This window comes from Pristiophorus japonicus, chromosome 12, assembly GCF_044704955.1.
Source record: "Pristiophorus japonicus isolate sPriJap1 chromosome 12, sPriJap1.hap1, whole genome shotgun sequence".
Lineage (NCBI taxonomy): Eukaryota > Metazoa > Chordata > Chondrichthyes > Pristiophoridae > Pristiophorus > Pristiophorus japonicus.
Window position 1 is genome coordinate 149322096 of NC_091988.1, and position 18593 is coordinate 149340688.

The window sequence follows — 18593 nt, forward strand, 5'->3', positions numbered from 1 at the left end:
CTTAAAACCAGACTCTCGCTGGTTCACCCCAACCTGCATGATCAGGTAGAGAGCAGGCGGCAGCAACAAAATGTAAATGATGGCCGCGCCACTGTGTCACGGGAAATTGATCTGAATGACCCTGTGTATGTGCTAAACTATGGACATGGTTTCAAGTGGATCGCGGGCATGGTGATAGCTAAAGAAGGGAGTAGGGTGTTTGTAGTCAAACTAGACAATGGACAAATTTGCAGAAAGCACCTGGACCAAACGAGGCTGCAGTTCACAGACTGCCCTGAACAACCCACAGCAGACACCACCTTTTTTGAGCCCACAACACACACCCAAAGGATCAACGACACCACCCGGACCAGGAAATCGAACCCATCACACCCAACAGCCCAGCAAGGCCAGGCTCACCCAGCAGCCCTGCAGGGTCAACAACACGCCAGCCCAGGCGAGGGCACAGCCAACATACCAGAACAGACATTTGTACCGAGGCGGTCCACCAGGGAAAGAAAGGCTCCCGACCGCCTCACCTTGTAAATAGTTTTCACTTTAACTTTGCTGGGGAGTGATGTTGTGTATCTGTAAAGCATGCACTCCCATGTTCTGCCACCAGGGAGTGCATCCCCTGAAGTACCAGCATCCCTTGGGGGCACTGTATTTCAGCCGGCCCCTGAGGCCTGTTCCTCACTCTGGAATGTCTTAATAAAGACTGAGGTCACTGTTACTTTAATCTCCCTGTATGCAGTCTCATCTGTGTTAGGAACACAATAGTTTCCATTTCACCAGCGATGCTATGTGACTCTTTCATTGGGTCCAAGTTTTGGGTGGAGTTGCTCCTATTTTTTGGAGCAACTAGTTTAGTTTGGAGTATCTTAGAAATCGCAATTCTCGGCATTTAGTTTGCTCCAGTTCTAGTGAGTTAGTTTAGTTTAGTTTTAGTTCAGTTTTTTTTTCAAAAGGGAGCGTTACCAGCCACTTTCGCCTGTTTTGCAAGTTTAGGCAGCGAAAAGTTACTCCAAACTAACTTAGAACAGAAGTAAGTGTCGACTTTTGTACGCTCACAAAAACCTTGCGTACATTTTAGAAATTAGGCGCAGGTAGCCAGAGATAGCGGGGCAGGGGGAGTGGGGAAAGAGAAGTTAGAGGGAAATTAGGGAATTTTCCAAAGCATTAAACACTTCACTTTTAGTAATAAAGAGCCATCATCAATAATAAATGATAAATAAATCAATAAATCAATCAATCAATAAATAAATCAATAAATAAAAAATAAAAAATAAATCAATAAATCAGTAAATAAAAAATTATTACTGCAGCACCTATCCGTTTGGGAGCATCGGGAGCCCTCCAACAGCACACACAGCCCTTCCTACCGAGGAGGTGGTCGGGTGGGCCCCGCCACTGAGGAGGTATTCGGGCGGGCTGGCAAGGAGGCCTCGAGGTAAGGGCAGTGGCGACGAGGCGAGGCCCGAGGTCAGGCAGTGGCGAGGCGAGGGACGGTGAGGCAGGCCACTCGGCCGGGATGGGGGCAGCAAACATCGTGACGTCCCTTTGGCCAGAGATAGGGTCGCCCAGAGACAGGATGCACTGGGAGGACCAGGAGCTACTGCGCATGCGCGCAGACTCCACTGTGCACGCGCGCAGCTGCCGGCACTCTTTTCGGCGTAGGGCTGTAGCTCTGTCCCCAGCTGTTTGTGCTGTGCCGCACCGACTGCTAAACAGGCCTGCTGAACACGGAGAATTGCAAGATAAGTTTTAGGCGCGCTTTTAATTCTACAAAATAGGCGGGCCTTTCGGAGGTGCGACGTTCTGCGGGACAGCCGAAACTTGCCAGAGATGCTGTGCAGTGGCACCTGCCCTTGGGCCTACCAGTCCCATTCCTCAGGCGTGGTCAAGTAGATGTGCCTGGGTCATAGAACATAGTTCCTGGGCTGAGTGCTAGACCTGAAGTGAAAGCAATAGCTGTCTTTCCTCCCTCCGAATGACCTCCTCTTCCTCTTTCAAATCCAGGTTTGCTATTGGAAGGTTGAATGGAAAGCTGCTCACAATCTGTCTGCAACCGCTCCCCAAAGGCAACGTTGAGAAATTAGCCCTATAATTCCACGGCTTGTTCTCCAGTACCGAGCCAAAGTGGGCATTGTAGGCAGTGGGTGGTAACAAGCTGTTCAACTATGAAGAGCATCACGGCCAAGTTTGATATTGTCCTCACCACATACAGACTCATTTATTCGCCTCACATATGAAGACTGATCAATTGGAAGTTGTTGGTGCCTATTGTACCGATAGAAGAGTAGTATACATTACTGTACTCCCATCGATTGCTACAGCTACAATCCTACACACTCAATGAAATACTGGAGGAGGTGAGGGGTGAAATGTTCCATATATCTGGACTTGACCAATCTTACGATAACACTGACTGCTTAACCTTGGAGTGAATGGAAAAGGTGGATGAAAATAAATCCAAACCACAAGTCTGCCTCCTTGGGCACCCCGAGAGTCAAAACTCATCTCCCAGTGAATGACCTGTTGGGGTTGGTTCTGTCTGTTGCTCGTAGAACTGTCGCATTGTACTGGTGTCTCTTGGACTACCTGCCACCCTTCAAATCAAAGGTGAACACAACTCCTCTGAAATATTAGACTGGCAAAGAAATTAGCTCGATATCCAACCCCTTGACTCAGAATGGACATCTGGGCCTCGCAAAGTTCCTATTATTATAGTTCTCATTCATTGGATATACAAAGAGGATTTGGGTTTGAAGGAAGTGGCATCGACTACAAAGAACACTGGTCAGAGAATCAAAGAAATAAACCATTCCCATGATAAAACAAAATAGAATGAAAGAGCATGAAAACAAAAGACCAATATTAGCTTATAGGAGATAGAACAACAGGCCTTAACCATGGTGCATGAATGGAAATTAATCACACGATACAAAGTGCCAAAACCACAAAGAAACAGGAACAGAACAACCAATAACACGTATGAAAATGAACACTGCATTGTCCTCAGGAAGAAATGCCATGCATCATTGCAAGGTAACCCTGAACTGATGACAACTGTAAATTTCGAATGAATTAACTCTTATATGCCATTACAAGGTAACCCTGAACTGATCAGTGCACCACTGTAAATTTCTAATGTAAATGTGTTTTTTTATTGCACTATACAAAGTAACCCTCCTGGGATGGTCACCTTGCTATAAATAACTTCCGGAAGCTGATTGTAGCATTTCAACATGATAGATAAAGCAATTTTCTAAAGCTGTTTCCCAATTTCCTGCCCTCCTCCCCCTGTGTTTGTGGTTGTTGTTAATGATGGAAAGACTGGCTGGGATTTGTTCTTTCAGCATTCCTGCCACAGGCACCTCCGGACCATGTTTGCCCACTATTCATTTTAATGGTCAGAATATCATGGCCTGGGGTGCACAATTTTCCCAATACATGCTCCTGGCATCATTGAAGCGTAAAATACCAGGCACTTCAGACGTTTTTAGAAAAGACTTTTAAAAAGTCATATGGAAACCAGAAATACTCAGTTTCGAAAAGGATTAGAAACACCTCCTGAATGAAGAGATCGTAAAAAGGACTGGGTGGTATTATCAGTTCACCTCTGTGATTTGTACTTTGCTCCACCCAAGGAGATCTACCCAAGTATAAGATAAGATGAATGAACGTGGATGCAATAGAAATGATCCCTCCAATTATTCATGTTTAATCTTGACGGTGAGCACGGTCAGGCTATTCAACCATGATGGAATCAGCGCCAAGCCCGATCCTGACCTCACATGTGCTTTTCCAGCTGGGCACACTGGATCGGGATAGAAGCAGGATTCCTCATCAATTTTCTTCTCCCCAGTTCAAGGATGCTGAGGCCAATTTTATGTATTGCTACCAGCTGTGGCTCAGTGGGTAGCACTCTTGCCGTCAGAAGGTTGTGGGTTCACGTCCCACTCCAGAGACTTGAGCACACAATTCTAGGCTGACACTTCAGTGCTGTATTGATGGAGTGCTGCACTGTCGGATGTGCTGTCTTTTGGATGAGAAGTTAAATCAAGACCCCCGTCTGCTCTCTCAAGTGGACATGAAAGATCCCATGGCACTATTTCAAAGAAGAGCAGGGGAGTTATCCCTGGTGTCCTGGTCAATAGTTATCCATCAATCAGCATCACTTAAAAAAAAATTATCTGGTCATTATCACATTGCTGTTTGTGGGAGCTTGCTGTGCACAAATTGGCTGCCACATTACAATAGTGACTGCACTTCAAAAGTACTTCATTGGCTGTAAAACACTTTGATATGTCCGGTGGTCATGAAAGGCGCTATAGAAATGCAAGTCTTTCTTTCTTTACCACTGCCTTGGCTGAGATTAGCTAACTCAGCACAGTCCAAGGACTGAATCTAGGCCCTTCCTGATCTGTATGACTCAACTATTCACTGGCTAAATACACATTAGGGGAGCAGATATATCTTACTATCTCTATTTTTTTTTAAACTATAACAAAAATAAGCCACAGCCTATATAAACTATATAGTCAAGATATCGTGCAATCATTGCACGGTATATTATATTGCCATGAATTTTTGTATTAAGTTTAAAATTTACTTTTACATTTCTTATGAAAACGATTTGTCAGCACCCAATTTTAAAAATATATAACAGTGGCTTAATATACTAGCTAGTTTCCCCCCCAGTTTCCCCCAGTCTTCTTTCAAAGGTACAGGCTCAAGTTGTGGTACGTTCCACAAGTGCCAACAGTGCTCCAGTCCCTCAGTCAAATTGTCATTCTTTATGGGTGAGCCTAGACATTTAGCAACAGCAAGCTGGTCGCATGTGGAGTTTATCACAGCTAATCCTAATTCCATCCACACACATGCAATCTCCAACAGTTTGTAGAATGGTAATGAGGTGCAGGAACCCGAGTCTAAGTGTGATGTAGTGCGCCCTGTATTGGATGAGAACAGTTAGCTTAGCACAGATGAAAACCTGGATAGATACATAATATAATGAATGTCTAAAATGTGACCAATTTAATATTACAAGTTGTGTCTGCAGATAAGCAGCATTAGTGCTGTTTACCACTCCAGTGTCCTCTATTTACAGTTGCTCTTCCAACAGTATCAAGAGTACTTGAGCGCAAACATTATTCTCACCTAAGTGCTCATACACCTTACTAATCTAACATCAATAGAAGATATGTCCGACCCTGATATCAACTGAAATTGAGCCCCAAGGAAAAAAAATTGTGCACATAAACTGCATCTGGCACAATGGATGAAAAGTCTTGATAAAGTGAAACTATTGGGGCAGAAGTTTCTACGGACCTGGAAAGGCATCGGAAAAGCCAGTTTTCAGCGCGCAATGCAAATTTCCTCAAAACTCTTGTGCCTGATAAAGTAGGCGCTAAGCCTACTTTTACAGGTGTAAGAGTTATAAAACACACAAAAACATTGTTAAATAACATTTTAGAAACACATGTTATTGTTAAAAACCCTCCCTAATACGTTACATTTATTTTTAACCAAAATTAAAACTTTTTAAAAAATCGGCAAATTTTGTTTCTTTAAAAAACATTTCTAACAACTTTAGTTTCTATTAGTATATTTATGTGAGGTGTTTTTTATGTAGTGTTTCTGTGTTTGGAGGTGTTTCTCATTTATAGTAATAGGAGTTTTCACATTTACGAAACTCCTGTTACTATGAATGAGAAAATACTTACCCGTGATTGGTTGCCCAGGCCCACGTGACTCCTGCGGACGTCCCAAAGTGAAGGCGCTCCATTGCGCAAGAAGAGAAGGCCTTGAGTCTGGGATCTCAGGCGGGCGTTCGACTAAAAGGTAAGTGCGCATCTTTTCTCTTATTTTTAGTCGAATGCCCGCGGGAAGAGGAAGAGGTATTTCTGCCCCATTAATCCCATGAAAATGCCCCACTAATGCAGGCAGTATAAACGGGTCAGCTCCACTGGTATGATTCATTTTAGAAGAATGAGAGGTGATCTCATTGAAACATATATGATTGTGAGGGAGATTGACAGGGTAGATGCTGAGAGGTGGTTTCTCCTGGCTGGAGAACCTAGAACCAGGGGTCATAGGGCTCAATTTTCCCCAATGCCATTTTTTGGTGTATTTGAAGAGTTACGCCCGTTTGTTGGGGCCAGACTACGCCAAAAAAAAGCTTTAAAGTTTCCCCATTCTAATTTTTTTAATTGGCGCCATGCAGCCTGTTCTTTAGCTTTGGGGCGTGGAGCCTAAGGTCTGCACTAAAAAAAAATGAGGCCACCATTTCTACGCATGCACGAAAAAAACCCTATGTTTTCTACGTGATTGGTATGGGAGCACATGCCCAGTATACCTCCTGGTCTGCATTTAGCCATTTTAAAAGAGCTAGTTGTGTGTGAGAATTTTTATTCTGAGTGGTGTGTGAGAATTTTTATTCTGAGTGGTGTGTGAGAATTTTTATTCTGAGTGGAAAAAATCAGCTGCAATATGCAAAGCGGCTCAAGGACCAAGAATTTCTCACAGGATGAAGTGGAGGCAGCGAGCCACACCCAGGACCCCACCCTCCGAGGCTGCGGGTCCCAGTGGAGGCAGCGAGCCTCAACCAGGCCCCACTGTCTGAGGCTGCGGGTTCCAGTGGGGTGCAGCAAGCTACACCCAGAGTGAGGAGGGGAAGGAGAGCTCGACAGCGCTCTCCTGAGATACAGGATGTAACAGATGTGGTTCAGATGATGGCAATGAGTGGGGAGAGCATTGACCTTATGCGATCACTCATGGACACCATCGGTGGGGTGGGTGATGAGGTAACAGGACTGTCGAGAGAAGTAACAATACTCACGCGAGAAATGGGAACACTGTCTGGGCACATTAGGGAGGGAATGTCGCAGGCAGCTGATACACTGTCGGTGAACCTGAGGGAGAGAATGTCGCAGGTAGTTGAGACGCTGGCGGAGCACATGAGGGAGGGAATGTTGGTGGTAGCTGCTGCAATTAGGGAACAAGCCCAGACCCCGCGGCCATTGACAGAATCAATTGTCACTCCCACTACAATCCCTACACCAGCCTCTGAAGAGGCCCAAGCTGGGCCTTCCACATCATTACCTGTCCACGCACCCCCCCAACAAGATGTGCGCATTACCCGAGATGCTCAAAAGAATAAGCTTGGTACCAACCCGAGAAGTGCTGTGCTACCGCCAGCGGGCAGGGGTGGAGTCACCAAGACCAAGCGTAGCGCGGAAAGATGGGTGCAGCCTTTCTTTGCTGCTGTTGTTGTTATTATTATTATTGTTGTTACTGTTGTAACTGTTCTCAAATTAAAAGTTTTTTGTAAGTGATGGAAATTAACAAGTTTAAAACTTTGCAAGCGATCTTAAAGTTTATAAGTGATCTTAACTGAATACTTCAAAGTTTGATACAAGAATATTTTTATTAAAGTTAAGTTAAGTACAAGTGTTAACATTTTGAATAAAATATATTTTAAATTATAACTGAATCATTTATATTATTTGTTCCATTATTAACACAATTTTTTGAACTAAAGAAGAATCATTTGCAATATTTGTTCCATTATTAACACAACACAACATTACGAAACAGGCCCAAACAGTAAACATGGCCCATTTTTAATAGTTGCTGCTGAGTCTTCAGGCAGCAAAGCATTCATGGATTAGCTGCTGGCGCAAGGCTTCAGCGATCGTTAAAGGGGCACGACGTACTGCCCTCCTCCGTCGCCGTGCTCTGGCTTCAGGTGGTTGCATGGCTTCCTCGACCTCCTCCTCCTCGTCATCTGCATCTTCCTCATCATCAGCCACTCTCACCTCAGGTGGGTCTTCTACTACCAGCTGCTGCTGTCTCATGATGGCTAAGTTATGCAGCATGCAGCACACAACAGTGAACTGACCAACAATCTCAGGGGAGTACAGCAAGTTGCCTCCGGAAGGGTCCAAGCATCAGAAAAGTTGCTTCAAGATGCCAATGGTCCTCTTTATTATGCTGCGAGTCGCAATGTGCGACATGTTGAATTCCCGGTCAGCTTCTGTCCGGGATATGCATAGGGGCATCATGAGCCAGGTGTCGAGGCTGTACCCTTTGTCCATCAGCAGTCAGCTCTGCCCTTCTGGCTGCTGTTGAAGCATGGCAGATATAGTGCCCTCATGTAGGATGAAAGCATCTCAACTGCCATGATGCGATGCATGTCTACACACACGAGCTGCATATTCATGGAGTGGAAGCCTTTTCTGTTCCTGTACATCTCGGAATTCTCCAAAGGTGCTCGCAAGGCAATGTAGGTACAATCAATGCAGCCCTGTACCTTTGGGAAGCCAGCAATCCTGGAGAAGCCCACAGCCTGGGCGGTCATGGGAAACTTTATGTAGTCATTCCTCCGGGCATAGAGTGCAGCAGTCACTTGCTGAATGCAGATATGTAATGCATGTTGAGAAATGGTGCACACATCCCCAGTTATGTCCTGGAATGATCCAGATGCATAGAATGAAAGTGCAGCTGTAACCTTTACTTCAACTGATAAAGCAGTCCTCCTGATGCTTCTAGGTTGCAGGTCTGCTTATATTAACTCACAGATCTCGGTTACAACTTCTTTGCGGAAATGCAGCCTTCTCACACAGTCTGCATCACTCAGGTGCAGGTATTAATGCCTGTCTCGATATACCCGATGTGGGTAAGGCCTCCTGCCCATCATCCTACGTGCTCTGATGTTCCTCAGGTCATGCTGTCTAATCAATCTTCTCCTCCGGAGCACCATCATGCAGAAGGCTTGCACAAGGTATGGCATTGTTAATATTGCCCCCATAATTAAATTGTAGCTTTGCAAGAAGGTCAAAACAGCAGGACAAAGCACTCACACCTCTTCTGTCCTCTCTCTCTCCAAGATGCACGCACTAGTATGGACTACATCCTGGTCTGCGCATGTGCAATAGGTTTGCTTACAACGGGAAGCTAGGCATTTAATGAAGACATTTGGGGCAACAAAGTGTAATGCAATTCTTGAATTTCCAATTTTTTTCAAAGTACCACCCCACCATCGCATGTCTCCTCACCAGGCACGAGGGTCGGAGCGTTAGCCAGTAGAATCACTCCCTTACCTGGACACAGGGGCTCGAGGCTCGGCTTCCACCACCCCCAGCCACCCTCCCTTGGGCTTCTTTTGAAGCCGAGCCCCGAGCCCCAAGCCCCGGCAAGGGAGCGATTCGACCGGCCGACGCTCTGACGCTTGAGCCCGGTGAGGAGATGTTCGGTGGTGGGGTGGTACTTTGAAAAAAATCTAAAATTCAAGAATTGCATTACACTTCCAATTTCTCCCTTTTGCCGTCCTAGGAAAAATGTAAGTTAGCCAAACTCGCTTACATCTGAAAAACTGGCGCAGACATCAGGTTAAGCCCCCTATGACGCAAAAATATCGTAACTTAAAAAAATTGTACCTAAGTGAATTACACTGGCACAGAAACTTTGGGAAAACTTGAAGATTACTCAAAAAAAAACGGTGCACGCCTAAAAACGGCGCAGATAATTGGGGAAAATTGAGCCCATTGTCTCAGGATAAGGGGTCGGCCATTTAAGACTGAGATAAGGAAGACCTTCTTCACGCAGAGGGTTGTGAATATTTGGAATTCTCTACCCAAGAGGGTTATGGATGAGTATATTCAAGGCTGAGATAGATAGATTTTTGGACTCTTGGGGAATCGAGGGCTATGTGGATAGAGCGGGAAAGTGGAGTTGAAGTTGAAGATCAGCCATGATCTTATTGAATGGCAGAGCAGACTCGAGAGGCTGTATGGCTTACTCCTGCTTCTGATTCTTATGACTAACCAAGAAGTTTTCAGGTTTCGATCAGTGATCTGACTGAGTGAGTGGATCTCTGCTGGGGCACTAATGAGGGCACCACAATTGGGTTCAGCATCCCTGGACTACAGAAAGGGGAACAAAAATCACTTGGGTTCATTCTCCTGAATGCTAGCCTATGTGTGTTAGCCGTGGCTCAGTTAGTAGCACTCTTACCTCTGAGTTAGAAGGTTATGGGTTTAATTCCCACCTCAGGGACTGCAGCACAAAAATCTACACTGACACTCCAATGCAGTGCTGAGGGAGCTCTGCACTGTTGAAAGCGCTGTCTTTCAGATGAGATGTTAAACTGAGGCCCTGACTGCTCTCTCAAGTGGATGTAAAAACTCCCATGACATTTTGAAGAAGAGTAGGGGAGTTATCCCTGGTGTCCTGGCCAATATTTATCCCTCAAACATTTCTGTTTGTGGGAGCTTGCTGCGTGTAAATTGGCTGCTACATTACAACAGTGACTACGCTCCAAAAGTACTTCATTGGCTGTAAAGCACTTTGAGACATCCGGTAGTCGCGAAAAGCACTCTATAAATGCAAGTCTTTCTTCTTTCTTTCTATGGGCCCCTACTGGACAGTACAAATCTTTGGACATTGAGTGAAGACAAGATTAGGTTAATCTTTGATGGTCTACTGAAAATCGTTGTTTCAGCTCACAACCACTTGAGTTCTTCTGAGGGCTTCTGGCACCTGAGGAACCAAATCACAGCGTGGGTCTATGGCTTTAGGACAGGAATGGGAAGAGAATTGGTTAGTGAAGAGGAGAACTACAATTCCCAGCATTCAATGAGAGCATTCACTCATGCTCAGTCACCTGAGAGCTGGTGCTCAACTGAACTGGAGCTTATGTTTCAGCTTAGTCCACAGCAACTCTTGAATCACAGTCTTGTTTGCAATGGAAATGTAATTAGTTAGTCTTTGTTGAAAGCTATCAATTTCTGCAGACAACCTTCTCCCCAGCAAAGCAAGACATTGATATCATTAGAAAGCAAACACCAGATCAATCACAATAACCTTCCTTCCTCCCCCTCCCCCCTCCCCAATGCCAACTGTATATTAACCAAACTTATAACTAATTGAGCAACTAATGCAAATTGAAGACAGGTCATATTGTTACAAATACTGGAACCTCAAAATATTCCACAATTAGCAGGTATATGTAACAGTTATCTTTCAGGCATGTACTGAAGTGAAGCAGGGTTAGAGGGCAATACATAATTGGATAACGATCTACAGATGTAATTCAGTCCCCATGTTAAAGTCATACTTTGTCATGCTGCAGCACCTCCCCTCGGGGAAGAGTGTAATTTATAGCATGACAAGTTTACATGGGCAGTTTTCATTATAAATCTGGACATTGGGAAGTTATAATGGTAAAAGTTGACAGGAAGTGCACCCAGATGCAAGATTTTGAATACATAAATACATTTGTTTGACTGGCACCTTTTTTTGAATTTGACAGACAAACACACGCATATATCATCAATATATTAAAATATTGTATGCTATTGTCAACTTTTCCAGTCAGTCCCTATGTCCACATTTATAACTGTGTGTGTAAACTTATCAAGCAGTAAATAGCATTTCCCTCGATGGAGGTGCGTCAGTATGACACATTTAAATAAACATTTTCCATTATAAATATAGACATAGAACTTATGGTGGAAAAAGTTGGCAGGAAGTGCACGCAGATGCAAGATTTTTTATATGTTAATAGATGTGTTTAATTGGCACTTTTTTCTTTACAGTTATATAAATTTGCATGGTCTCAGTCACTTTTTTCAATGTCTTTATCAGCCTGCTTTTTTCAAGTTGGGGAGTCAATCAGCCTTCAAAAAGAAATAATCAGATCAGATAGCTGGTAAGAAAAGGAAAAAAACCTCTATATAAGAATATACTTTTGGGACTTGTGGATTCAAGTCCCACTCCAGAGTTTTGAGCACAAAAATCAAGGCTGACACTCCAGTGCAGTACTGAGGGAGAGCTGCACTGTTGGAGGTGCCATCTTTTAGATGAGACGTTAAACCGAGGCCCTGTCTGCTCTCTCAGGTGGATGTAAAAGATCCCAGGATACTATTTCGAAGAAGAGCAGGGGAGTTATCCCTGGTGTCCTGGCCAATATTTATCCCTCAATCATCATCACAAAAAAAATATCTGGTCATTATCACATTGCTGTTTGTGGAAGCTTGCTGAGCACAAATTGGCTGCTGCGTTTCCTGCATTGCAACAGTAACTATACTTCAAAAGGTCTTCATTGGCTGTAAAGTTTTTTACGGCATCCCGAGGTTGTGAAAGGTGCTATATAAATGCAAATCTTTCTTTTTTATTTGCACTTTGTATCATAGTTTAGCACATCAGTTGCAAACTATGCATTGTTTTCTATTACACAAGGACTTAACTATGCTTAACTGCTGTAAAAAATACCTGTTACCACTACTATTCACTTGTTCTTTTACTATTTAATACATCTATTTGGAAATGGTGTGCCAAATGAAAGGCTAGTATAATGTTATCCTTCTCCTTCCAAAGACAAGGAGGAATACAGGATGAAACCAGTTGATAAAATGGAAATCTTTATTCTACGAATCTACTTAAATCTGTCCAAGTCACTCTGGGATGTAAGGAAAGAAGGCATTTCTATTGTACCTTTCATGGCCTCAGGACGTCCCAAAGTGCTTTACAACCAATGTAGTACTTTTGAAGTATAGTCACTGTTGTAATGCAGGAAACACGGTCGCCAATTTGTGCACAGCAAGGTCCCACAATCAGCAGCGAGATAATGACCAGAAAATCTGTTTTTGTGATTTTGGTGGAGGGATAAATCTTGGATGAAGCTTCACCTACAAAAGTATTCTGAAACATGGAAGTAAAAAATATCCAGAGTTAAAAAAAGTAAAACAAATATAATATGTAACAGCAATGCATGCCTGCGTGCACTTTCCCAATGCTGTGCACTGTGTACCAAGCACCCAGTCATAAATAACCCAGCACAACAAAATGCAAGTTCTCCTCAAGCAAATCTGCTTTGTTGTAGAATGAATTGAATCCCATCTGGTCATGTAAATGGAGCTTTGCATTGTGAGGGGAAGTACTTGCACAGCTTACAAATTTACACAATAGCACTGGCCTTTTTTGCATCAGGGAATCATATTTAAAATTATTAGGAAAGAACAAATTCCCATTGTTTGCTTCAGTGTTAGGCATTCCCAAGTGTGGCTTGGAGTGAAATCATGCAGATAGATAATTAATCTTTATTTGATCAATCAGACGGAGCAACATTCCTGTTAATATAACTGCTGCAGGAATACTTTGTGTACCATATTGGCAGTTCTGCCTATTGAACACTGAACAAGTCTATACTCTAGTAATTGTTACATCTATTCATTTTCACAGGTAAAATTCACAATCCCACATTTGCATGGATTGAGCATGGGAAAATGATAAACTCTTATTAGCTTTGTCATGGCAACCAAACAATTGGTTCTTTGGGAGAAAACAGCCAACAGTGAAAAGCAAAGCTCCTTTTCTTTCTCATGTTTAACATCTGTTGCCCAATATTCAAATGTATGTATTATAGTGTGATCTGCTAACCATCTCCCTCACTGGTCATCTTTTAGAAGTGTCTGTTTTTTAAATGAAGCATGTGATTTTTTTTTTAATGCCATTATCAATCAAGTGTTTGCAGTTTTGAGGAATTCCTGGCTATGTTCAGTTTTTTAGGGCTATTTGAAGATTTTGTTCAATGAATAAGAAACATATTTTCACTAAATTTGTTCAACAAGTTATGTAACAACATTGGTTTATAACAGTGCCATTTTATTTACACTGAAGTTTCTGAAATCTGAAAATACATAGTTCTTTTCTCTTCAAAGAGTAAAAACTCTTTAATATTTAGTAAAAGAAAAATCAAGTTTTTTAAAATTCCTGACAATTTTCTATTTTTTTCTCTCTTGAAGGTATTGACCCCTTGCTAGAGTAAGAGTGTTGGTCATTTTCTCTTATCTCACCCAAGTTGTCATTATTCATTTATTAGCCTGCTAATAAGTGACAGTAATCTATTCAACTGCAAGAGGCAGCACTGGTGAACATAATGCTGCCTTCATTGGATGATAATAGAAACATAGAAACATAGAAAAATAGGTGCAGGAGTAGTCCATTCGACCCTTCGAGCCTGCACCACCATTCAATAAGATCATGGCTGATCATTCCTTCAGTACCCCTTTCCTGCTTTCTCTATGAGCAAAAACCCAAGCTGATTTTCCTCTCCCTAACCCAGGAATACTGAGGCCAATTGTCGTAATTCTACTGCCTCCTCAGCCAAGATCAGCAGTCTCTGCATAAATCGGAGATGACATTTTTGGACATTCCAATTCTGTATACTTCAGCTTTTCACAGACTTAACCAGCAGAGCCATTAGGACGTGCCCAAAACTCAGATTTAGATTATTTTTTAATTCATTCTCAGGATGTGGGCATCACTGGCAAGACTGGCATTTATTGTTCATCCCTAGTTGCCCTTGAGAAGGTAGTGGTGGGCCGCCTTCTTCCAGTGCTGCAATCCGTGTAGTGAAGGTGCTCCCACAGTGCTGTTAGGTAGGGAATGCCAGAATATTGACCCAGAATGTTTTCTGAATCTTCATGGAACGTCATCATTTTAAAACAGGATTTTTATCTCTCAAGTTCTGGTGACTTTTGCACTCCATCACCTCCGGTAAGAATGTATCACGTTTGCACTTTATTTCCTATGGTAATAATGCGCCACTTAGCATATATCCCAAGTATAGTACTTTCATTTATTAAGCAAGAGCACTTTTATAAAATGGTTCTCATAAATAAAGTAAATTACTCTGACATAGAATAAATGGGCTATTAGACCTGAATGTAAAGTTAGTCTAATTTAAGCATGTGCTACCTGTGAAACAAAGATCCAAAAACAGGAAAGCCACCAAACCACAGTGGCATTGTCAGATTAAACTTGTGAGGGTGTATAATGTGTGTAAAGTAAATGAAAAATTATTTTACTAAGCTGGAGATGTTTAAGTGATATTTCAGTAAAAGAAAGACTTTAATTTGCACAACATTTAATCGCATCTCTCACACACATTCGAAGGCCCTTCACAATTAATCATGTTGAAGTACACTTTGTGTTGTTATTTGGGCAGATAAAAAACTTTAACTTTGCATACAGCACAAAATATATACTGTGGTTTGTGAATAGCAATCTTCTGTGTTTAAGAATACTTGTGAAGGGTCCAATTACCCATTGCTTGCAGGGAAAATAACCATAAGGAGCATACAAAGAAATGAATGCTTGACATTGTAATTTTAAAATATAAAAAGATTTCCATTTACATTAGTGTCAGACTCCAATAGATAGCAATGGCTTAAGAAAAACATCAATTAAATAAACCCAGGAAGAATGCTGCACTGTGAGGCATGCAAAACCACAACTTGATGCACCCAATTCATTTTCAGTGCAGCAGGTAGTAGGTTTTATGCAGGGTGAAAATCCAAGCTCCATTATAAGACTCAGATAGTTTTAAATTTTGCTGTCCCCGATTCTCCCCATCTTTTCTCTCTTTCTTAAAAGGCATTTTTACATTTCAATGGGAAACTCACGGTCCACTCGTCACAGACTATATTTAGTAATATAAACATTGTCATGACTTGTCCTGCCGGCAGTGAAAACCCACTTTTACACTGGTCTTCATAGCGATCACTTCATCTTCAGGCTCTGCTTTTACCATCTACCGAATGGAGAAGGATGTCAGACGGAAGTGTAAATGTTTAAAGAGCGACAGTGGGAATCTGGAACACTGCTGCCTCCCAGAACCACTGCTGAAATATAGGGGCAGAAATTCCGGCCTCCCAGGTCCGTACGGAGTGTATTCGGACCCGCGAAGGCATTGCAAAAGCCAGTTTTCAGCGCACAATGCGCTTGCGCTGAAAACTAGCTTTTCCGATCTGTCAAGCTGGAGGAGCTTGACAGATCCTCCGTATCTCAGCAGGCACGACATTTGCAAGGGCAAGATTGCAGTATTTACCCATATCTTGCCCAGCAAATGTCCTGAAAACTCTTGTGCCTCTTTTACAGACGTAAGAGTTTTAAAACACAAAAAATAAAATTAAAAACCACATTTTATTTTTAAAAACCCCTGCCCACTATGTTAAATTTATTTTAAAGCATAATTTAAAAAACTTTATTAAAAATCGGAAAAATATATATTTTTAATAATACATAAATAACTTTAATTTAAATTTAATTTAATTTAAATATGTAGTGTATTTTTTATATTTTTTTATTAATGTTTTGTGTGTTTGGTGGGGGGTTCTTATGCATAATAATGGGAACTCCAACTTACGGAGTTCCTATTATGAATGAGACTATACTTTACCTGATTGGTTGCCTAGAACCATATGACTGCAGCTCCAGCCCTGTGCATGTCCTGACGTGCAATCAGTGGAGGCCTCAGAACTGGGAATTCGCGTGGGCGCAGCAGCTTCAGGTAAGTGCGCTTTTTTAAAAGTTTTTTACGCGTGGAAAGCAGCCGACTGGGATTTCTGGGACATTAATGCAACCCAAGGCTCTCCCAACTGTCTCCCACCTCCAGACTATCTCTCTATTTGGAGAGCGCACCTGTATGAAATTCTTGGGCCCCAATATTATTTCGGGGGCGCATTCAGTACAGGGGGCAGGAGTTACGGACAGGATACCCGGACGTACGGGTTTCCCGAACGTCTTGCAGTTTTTAACAGCAGGACATCTAAAAAATTTTTTTCCAGTTTCCCTGCTTGACAGCCAGACTGATTGACAGGCTGGCTGCCTGTCGGGCCAGAAAGCTTACAGCAGAAAGAAGGAGCGGAGCAGCAGGTAGGGAAAGATTGCCATCAGCTGTGGCTCAGTGGGTAGCACACTCGCCTCTGAGTCAGAAGTTGTTGGTTCAACTCCCACTCCAGATACTTGATCACAACAATCCAGGCTGACATTCCAGTGCAGTATTGGGGGGAGGGTGGGGTGCTGCACTGTTGGAGGTGCTGTCTCTCGGATGAGACCTTAAACCAAGGCACCGTCTGCTCTTTCAGATGGATGTAAAATATCCCATGACACTATTTCGAATAAGAGCAGGGGAGTTATCCCTGGTTTCCTGGCCAATATTTATCCCTCAATCAACATAATAAAAACAGATTATCTGGTCATTATCACATTGCCATTTGTGGAAACTTGCTGTGTGCAAATTGGCTTCTGCATTTCCTACATTACAACAGTGACTACACTTCAAAAGTACTTCATTGGCTGTAAAGCGTTTGAGACATCCAATGGTCATGAAAGGCATTATATAAATTCAAGTCTTTCGTTTTTCTTTTAGTGGCAGGGTGAGAGAGATCACAGGGTGAGAGAGATCAGGCGGCAGTGGGGGAATAGACAGAGCATGGGAGGGGGGTTTACAGGTAACCTTATTGAACCTGGAGGAAGCATTCCTGATCTGCCTGGCCCAGAAGCAGTGCTATAAAGGCACTTACCTTATCGATGCAGTTCTTCTCACCTCCTTTTGCCTGCCGGATTTCCCGCAGCCTCCTTAAAAGGTTTTATCGCTTCTCGGCCTTTTGGCTAAGATCATGCGTAACTGACCTGACAGGGGAGTAACCATGACCCCAGAGTGGTTCTCCCTGGATCAGGAAGGTGGTTCTCCTATGCTTTTTGGAAATAGGAGGTGGGTGGGGTGGCTTGACCCATCCACCTCCATGGCACGAACCTGGTATTGCAGTACTTCCAGGAACGGTGCAGTGGCTCTCGGCCTTTTGGCTAAGAGCATTGGCGCAGAGTGATCCTTGATGTGTGCAAGGTGACCTCTGGCGTTTGTGATTTGACAAAGAATTGGAAAGATTGGCAACGAAAAATTTTTAAAAAAGGGTTTTAATGACTGACCCACCTCCTGAGAACGGATTGGTTGCCCTCCCCTTATTCCGAAGCGGGTTGGTTTCCTGGTTCAGATTTTTAACTTTTTAACCTCCCACCCAAAACAAACCCACCCATTTTTTGGGGAGGGGGGTTAAAATTACCTCCTGGGTTTCTGAAACCAGCTCTCCTTTGCCAGTTTTTCATTCTTCCATTTCTACTTTTGTTATCCCAGCTCCTTGGCTCTTCATCCAGTCTCTGTGTCTTGCAAATTACTTTAAATTATTCAATACTGCTTCTTGTTGTCTTGTGCCAATATCACTTCTGTCCTTTTTCCTGTTTTCCACCCAGATCTTTTTATTTATTCTCCTGTGTGTGTGTTTGTTTATTCATTCTACCCCCTTCCCTTTGCTCTGTTCCTTTCTAAATGCTACTCAAATGTTATACATATGGAAAAGTCCACACCTGAAACATCGCTTGTCTCATCTCTCCATTGAGGCTGACTGAACGGCTTCTGTTTCAGATTTCCAGCATCTACTGTTTTTCACTTTTTGTGAATGACAATTAAACTTCGAGCTGTCCAATGCTTCTTACTGGTCGAATCTATCAATTGTTCTGGTTGGCTGAGATTCCCAAACTTCAGTAGTACATTATAATCCAGTATTTTCCCATTGAACTTTCTTTATATTATCTGTTTTATTAAATTTACCTGTTTTGTCTTGTAACACTGTTGTGAAGCGCCTTAGGTCATTTTACTAATTTAAAGGCGCTATCTAAATAAAAGTTATTATTATATCAAATTAATCACAATGCGTATTTCTGTATGGCATTTGGACTCCCACATATCCACTAAGACAGATTGC

At 42.7% G+C, this 18593-nt stretch overlaps 1 pseudogene; it reads left to right on the forward strand.

Annotated features, from left to right (window-relative positions):
- The first annotated feature begins 17422 nt into the window (after window positions 1-17422).
- LOC139277719 (U2 spliceosomal RNA) lies at window positions 17423-17624 on the forward strand (annotated as a pseudogene).
- Window positions 17625-18593: the final 969 nt, after the last annotated feature.